The sequence below is a fragment of the Dromiciops gliroides genome, chromosome 3, assembly GCF_019393635.1.
Source record: "Dromiciops gliroides isolate mDroGli1 chromosome 3, mDroGli1.pri, whole genome shotgun sequence".
Taxonomy (NCBI): Eukaryota; Metazoa; Chordata; class Mammalia; order Microbiotheria; family Microbiotheriidae; genus Dromiciops; species Dromiciops gliroides.
The window spans coordinates 592202715-592210525 of NC_057863.1; the positions used below are offsets into that span (position 1 = coordinate 592202715).

The 7811-nt window shown below is 46.6% G+C and overlaps 1 pseudogene; it reads right to left on the reverse strand.

Annotated features, from left to right (window-relative positions):
- Window positions 1-5699: 5699 nt before the first annotated feature.
- Window positions 5700-6047, reverse strand: LOC122746523 (annotated as a pseudogene).
- Between the last annotated feature and the right edge of the window lie 1764 nt (window positions 6048-7811).

Sequence of the window (7811 nt, forward strand, 5' to 3'; positions counted from 1 at the left end):
CTTGAATGATGACGGAGTTGGGGGAAGAAGGGGTGAGGGGGTAGAAAGGATGGCTATCCCTGCTATTTTTTCTGCTAGGAGGGCAAGCTGGTCACAGCAGGATATCCCTGGACAAATACTGCCCTGGCCACCGGGGACAGACTACCAGTCAACCATACCCTCTTTTCCTTTCTTTGATTATTGAGAATTCAGGTCAAATATTCAAGGAGTAATTGGATGGATTCCCCATCCCATCTATCTAGAGACCTTCAAAGAATCTGGGTCCCTCAACTTTTCTAGGAGGAAAATGAGGCAAAGACAGAGCACTGGGAAGGTCTTGCCAAAGTTACTATGTCTTCATGAAGGGATGAGGCATAAGGGACTGACCAGCCCTGCCCAGTAGGCCCAGGCCAGCCACTTTCTTTTTTTTTTTTTCTTTTGCAGGGCAATGGGGGTTAAGTGACTTGCCCAGGGCTGGTGCTTTATCCACTGCACCACCTAGCTGCCCCCAGGCCAGCCACTTTCTAACCTGTGTAGGTGTGGCTGGTATGAGTAGTTAGGGGTCACTGGGAGTAGAAACTAAGGGGCTTGGAGCCAGCTCTTTTTGGTCACTGATTACTGGTGACAATATCCTCCTGTCCTGAAGGATCCTGTGCCCAGCTCCCTCCTAGTATCTGAGACCCACTGCAGTAAGAAGTAAGGACCGGGGGCGGGGGGGGGGGCAGTTAGGTGGCACAGTGGATAAAGCACTGACCCTGGATTCAGGAGGACCTGAATTCAAATCTGGCCTCAGACACTTGACACTTACTAGCTGTGTGATCTTGGGCAAGTCACCTAACTCTCATTGCCCCCCCCCCCAAATGATTAAAGAAATAAAAACCTTAACCTCTCTATCCCTACTTGACATGAATCTGAACTCTTCCTCCATCCCTCAGACCAGCCCAGAATCAAGTCAGTTCTATCACTTGGTGCCCAGAGCCGACCATCCACCTGGGGTGTGGATAAAGGTATGTGAGGACAGTGGTCCCGGCATGAGTCTGTGTGTGGGCTGACAGCTCACTATGGCGAGGCTGGAAATCAGGGATGCAGCTCTCATCCATGTTGTTTTCTGACACTGCCAAGCTCTCCACAGGGGCTAGAGATGAATCATGGATGGACAGTTGATCCACATCCTTCCCTAGAGAAAACTCCTTTATTTTAGGCAGAGCAAGGGGCCTTTCTTTACTCTCCCTCCACGTACCAGTCAGCAAGTGCTTCTCCTGGGCTGGGCCAGAAATTCAGAAGGAGGTTGACAGAGCCAAGGGAGGTCTGGGAAGAAGGTATCAGACCTCACCTGGAAGATATTCTGCCTCCTCCCAGAACCCTGAGCACAGAGGCTGGAACAACACTCTAAGCATAGGGCTTCTTAATATTTTAAAATGGTTCTTTAAAATACATAGGATTACAAAGGAAATTGTAATTAGAATGAAATGGTTATTAAAATATTTTTAAAAACACCATCGGGGCAGCTAGGTGGCACAGTGGATAGAGAACTGGCCCTGGATTCAGGAGGACCTGAGTTCAAATCCAGCCTGACACTTAATACTTACTAGCTGTGTGACTCTGGGCAAGTCACTTAATCCCAACTGCCTCACCAAAAAAACCCAAAAACCAATATAACAAACTAAAAAAAAACCTACCACCACCTCTAAGTTCATGGACCCCAGGTTAAGAGCCCCTGCTTGAGTTGAAATTTGTGCTGCAGCTTCTGAGACACAGTGGTGGGCAGTAGAAAGAGCTCTGGACCTGGAGTCAGGCAGGAGCCCAGATACTTCTTAGCCAAATGGCCATGGATGAGTCACCTCATCCACTTTTCTGAAGTATTTTCTCTTTAAAAAAAAAAAAGGAATAATTGGCAGTGTTTTGTAAACCTTCATGTGCTATAGAAATTCTTTATTGTTCTTCCTTGCCCAAATGATGGGGGACACTAAGATCCCAATCTGAGGGCTGAGGCTAGGGGTTGGTTTTTATTTCCTGTGTATGACTGGTGCTCAACATAGGACCTGGCACATAGTAAGCACGTAATGCTTGTTGACTGGCCAACTGACCTAGAGTTGGGTAGGAGAGAGCAAGGCTGGGGATAAGGAGATCCAAGTAGAAGAGTCCTAGACAGAATGAATGACAACTGGAGTTCTGCCCTCCCTCTTCTCCTCCTCTCACTGTTTCCCTCATCTGAGATCTTCATTGATCCTTCCAGCACAAGCAATCCCAGTGGAATGTGAGAGGAGGGGGAGGGGAGGGGAGTGGATGGAAAAGGAGAGGAGGAGAGGAGAGAGGAGGGGGAGGGGAGGGGAGAGAATCAGCCAAAGCTACTGGGGTTTTGTCTGACATGGGAGGTACAGACCCACTTTGAAGGGGGTAAAGTAATGGGATGTTTCACATCCAGGGAATAGGGACGGGGGTTCATGGCCAAGAGGGTCAATCCCAGGCTTTGCCTTTGGTTTGGCAAAAATCATTGCATAGGAGCAGGCACTGAATGTTGATTTAATCTCAAAGAGGAAAATCTTCTCCAACCTCTTGTTCTGTCCTTCAAAAGGATATGTGAGGATTCAGATGGGAAAATGGTAAGGGCTGGGGGTAGAACCAAGGCTTCTGTCTGGGGCCTTTGGGTAATCCCTCATTTGGAGGAGGGATTACCATGACAATCTCCAGAACTCTTCCGTAGCTGTTAAAGGAGGGTAAGCAACTAAGTGGCTCACTGAAGAGTATTCTTCAGAAAGACCTAAATTCAAACCCTTCCTGAGATAGTTACTAGCTGTGTGATCCTAGGAAAGTTAACCTTGGTTTGCTTCAGTTTTCTCAACTGTAAAGTGAGGATTATAACAGCATCTACCTTGCAGCCAGCAAGTGTCAAGTGTCTGAGGTCAGACCTGAACGCAGGTTCTCCTGAATCCAGGGCTGGTGCTCTATCCACTGCGCCACCTAGCTGCCCCCTGTAATATTTGTTTGGTTTGGGTTTTTTTTTTTTTTTTAGTGAGGCAATTGGGGTTAAGTGACTTGCCCAGGGTCACACAGCTAATAAGTGTTAAGTGTCTGAGGCTGGATTTGAACTCAGGTCCTCCTGAATCCAAGGCCAGTGCTCTATCCACTGTGCCACCTAGCGGCACCCCCCCCTCCGTAATATTTGTTAAGTGTTTAGCATAATGCCTGGAACAAAGTAGCTACTATATAAATTCTTCTTCCTTCCCTCCCTCCCTCCCCATACAAGTCACCCAACCTCCCAGAGGTGTGAGGATCAAAGGAAGCAACACATATATTTACAGCATTATATAAATACTAGCTCTTAGGTTGGGAAGTCAACCTAGTACTGCTCAAGTAAAGGAGAAATACAACTCTGTCATGCCCCAGGTGGGACCAACAGTACTGACAACAGTACTAAATACTCCCTTTCCACAGGGAGCAGGGATGTGTGTGGGTGCGATGTGTGATGGAATGCCTGTATTCTTCAGAGAAGTAAAATAAGGGGATGACATTAAGCTCATACTGTAAGAAAGCAAATATAATCTAAATATAAAAGATGTCAATAGATTGTGAGCTCCTTCAGGACAGCGATGCCTTTTGTCCCTTTTTGTAACCTTAGAACTTAGCTCAGAGCCTGGTACATTGTAGACCTTTAATCAATGTTTATTGGCTGACCGACCAGCTGGCCTGGCATCAGAAGACCTAGATTCAAATTTAAATCACCAACCAGTTGCTTCCTTTTTCTGAGCCTCACCTTTCTAATCCATAAAATGGGAAAAATAACACTTGTCTCCCTACCTCAAGGAGCTGGTCTGAGGAAAGTGCTATAAGAAATGCGGGCTATTATTTAACAATGGAACCATGGGATCATTCATAGTCAGTTTTTCCATCTATAAAAATCCAAGGGTTAGAAGGACTCTGAGAGTTCATCTAGCCAATGATTACTTGAATATGAATTTCTTCTATAGCCTTCCTGACAAAGGGTTATCCAGCCTCTGAAATGACCCATACATCCTTTGGATGGCTCTGATTCTAAGCATTTGCTGGAAGGCAGTGAAACTTGGGCCTCAATGCAAGCCCAAGGAACAAGGGTTGAACTCTCTCTAAGCAGGGCACATGGAGTATCTTTGGATTATTCATCTCCCTGCCTCAAATCTTTCCCTACTCCTGCCCATCCTCCACACAGCTGCCCAACTGATTTCCCTGGGGTGTATATCTGACTTTGTCACTGTCCTACTGGTTTATTTCAAGTGGCTCCCTAGGAGAAAAAGTAAATTCCTCTGTTTAGCTTTTAAATCCCTTCACAACCTGGCCCCAACTCATCTTTCAGCCTCATTATCCCTCCCCTTCCCACACTTCCAGCCAAGCTGGCCTTCTCAATGCTGCACATACAAGATGGTCTGTTTTCTGCACTGCACTGGTCTCGTGTGCTTCCTGTCTAGAATGCACTCTCTCCTCAACTTGCAGCTCAAGCATCACCTTCTGATCACCCCCTCCTCAACTCCTAGTGTCCTTCCCATCATCCACTACCTTGTGTTTATCCTGCATATACTTGTGGATATGTACTTGTCTCCCCATGGAATGTTAGGTCCTTGAGAGCAGAGATTATTTCATTCTATTTTTATCCCTAGCACCTAGCCCGGTGGCTGACACCTACCTAGTAGGTACTTAATGCTCATTGACTGATTGGTATTCCTAGCTCTGAGACACAGCACACTCACAAACCCAGCAGAAAACTGGAGAGATAGCCCAGCACATTTTAAATCTCACAGTGTGTGGGGAGAGGACTGGAGGCAGAATTCTGAGCCAGTCAGCTGCACCTTAGTTATTTCATCTTGCTAAATCCATTTCCTCATTTTACAAATGAGGAAACTTCTCTCAGCTGCCTCCCAGGGTTATTACAACAGACAACAGGGGTGGCTTATGACACCTGAGAGCTATAGAAATGGGAGTTCTATTTAGTCAAATGAATGCCTGTGACCCTGCAAGTCGTGCCTGTCCATCCTGTGATTTTGGTCTGTTCTGTTTGTCCAGCCCCAAACTCTCCTGACCTCCAGTCTTGCATCTCTAACTGCCTACTGGATATCTTGAACTGGATGTCTCCTAGTCACCTCAAACTATGTATAAAACGGGGCGGCTAGGTGGCGCAGTGGATAGAGCACCAGCCCTGGATTCAGAAGAACCTGCGTTCAGGTCTGACCTCAGACACTTGACACTTGCTGGCTGTGTTGCCCCACAAATATATATATATATATAATTATTATTATTACAAACATTTGATCCTCACAACAACCTGAGTTTGAACTCAGGAGTACCTGAGTTCAAATCCGACCTCAGACACTTAACACTTACTAGCTGTGTGACCCTGGGCAAGTCACTTAACCCTAATTGCCTCACTTAAAAAAAAAAAAAAAACTACGTATAAAACCAGACTCCTTATCTTTTCTGCAAACCCTTCCTTCTTCCTAACTTCCCTTTTAACCATCAAGGACACCACCATCCTCCTAGTCCCCCAAGCTTACAACTTTAGTGTCATTCTCAACTCCTCATCCTCTCACTCTCCACCCCTAATTTCCAATTAGTTGCAAGGCTCAATGGATAGAGCACCAGGCCTGGAGTCAGGAAGATCTGAGTTAAAATCCAACCCCAGATCCTGAGTAAGACACAACCTTTTTTTTTTTTTTAACAGCTGCAATCAATTTATTAAAAGAGATGATTGACTAGGCATCTGCAATGGTGACTTCAACTTCTACCCCTGGTTCAATGCTGATAGAAGTGATCTGCTTCACAATTTCAGAAGGACTGTGTAAATCAATAAGACGTTTGTGGATTCTCATCTGGAACCGATCCCAAATCTTAGAACCTTCACCTCAAGGAGGTGATTCCAAGTGTCTTAGGGGGCATTCGGACAGGTCCTTCACTTTCAAGTGCTTTTCTTTGGCTCCTCTAATCAGGTCAGCACACACCTTCTTGAGTGACTTCACGCTGTGGCTGGTGAGGGTGATCTGGATCCGGTGAATGGCCACTTTGGGCTCCACAAGCATTTTGCTGGTGTTCTTGAATGCCATAGCAGTGGATCAGCTTCCTGACCTTCCTTGGTGAGAGCGAACAGCCAGTGAGTCAGGAGGAGAGGCAGAAACTGCCTACAAGTCACAACCTTTTTTTTTGCTTCAGTTTCCTTATCTATAAAATGGGAATAATAGCACCTATCTTCCAGGGTGGTTGTGTGTGTGTGTGTGTGTGTGAAAATGATATCTTTGTAAAGCATTAAGTACCATATAAATGGTAACTATCATTATTACTTTACCTTTGTAATATCACTTGTATCTATCCCAGCTCTCCTGACAATTTCACCCCCTCACTCTAGTGCGGACCCTTATCACCTCAGGCCTGTTACCCTTCCCCACCTCCTCCCCATCTGATTAGCTCCAATGGCTCCCTATTGCCTTCCAAGATCAAATATGAAGCCCTCTGGCTTTAAAAACTCTTCCTAACCTGCGCCCTACCTGCCTTTCTCCATCTTCTTACACCTTCCCTCCGCTGTCTTCTCTGATCCAGTGACTGGCTCCCCTGCTCTTCCTCAGACACGGCCCTCTATCACTCTCTGCTCTGTACCTATCTCCTGGCTGTCCCCCAATACTTGGAACCCTGTCTCTTCATCTCGCGGCTTCCCTGACTTTCTTCAAGTCTCAGCTAGAAGCCTCTTCCAGTCTTTCCGCAGACTTCCCTCTGGGGTTTTCTCTCATTCTCCATGTATATGATAGCTTGTTTGTACCTTGTGGTTTGAGTCTTGTCTCCCCCTTTGGACTGGGAGCCCAGAACAGGGACTGTTTTTTGCCTTTCTTTGTATCCCTTGCCCTTAGTGCAGTGCCTGGGGGCAACCCAACATGCCCAAGACCTTCCTACATTTCTCCTGACGTCCTAAGGATGCCAGCAGAGCCCATGAGCCCGATGGATATCAGCTGTCCCTTGCTCTCATCCCACTACCAGCCCATTTTCTTCCATGCACATCCATTTCTTTGAGGACATCTTTACTCTCTTCCTGAGACCTTGTTGGTACTGTTTTCTCATATCCCAACATGCCCCTTTCCATTGTCCTCTGGGTGATAATTTCCGTTTTCAAGTCATCAGTGAGCATGGTAACATTTCCTAATTTATCATGGTTATCACCAACATTTCTCTCCCATTATGGGCACCACAAGAATGGTATCTAGGATGTAGACTGGCCACACATAGCCACTGGCTGTGGAGGGAGAGGCAGAGCATGGCAGAGTCAGCCTTGGAGCAGCTGGGACTGGTTAGAAAAAATTATGGACACCTATTTCTTGTGCGTTTCCAACAAGTCAGTATACAAATGCCAAAGGAGGGGACTATAGAAATCCAGTTCAGGTTCAAGCATCCCCAGGGACAACCCCGTGGAAAGCTCAGGTCCCCCACCACAACACACTCTGGCCTTTGTCAAGACACAGTATTATGCCCCAAGGGGCACCCACAGCCCTGTTCACCACCTTGTCCTGTAAAACCCCAGGGTTCTAAGAAGCCTGGAGGGAGGTGCTAGAACCCAAACCATCACCCACTTCTCTGGGTGACCTATACTGTGGGAAATTCAGACAATACAACAGTCCTGGCAACAGGCTGGTTCTGTGGTTATCGGGTCTTGGTAGGGGGGTTCTCTCCATCTGTGGGTCTGCCTTGGATTCAGACAGTGGGGTTCCAATCTTTCCTGCTGTTGACATGTTACTAGTATAACCAAGGGCAAGGCCACAATCTCCTTGAGTCTCACATTCCTCATCTAGAAACTGTAGATGATAAATGTACCACCTACCTCATTG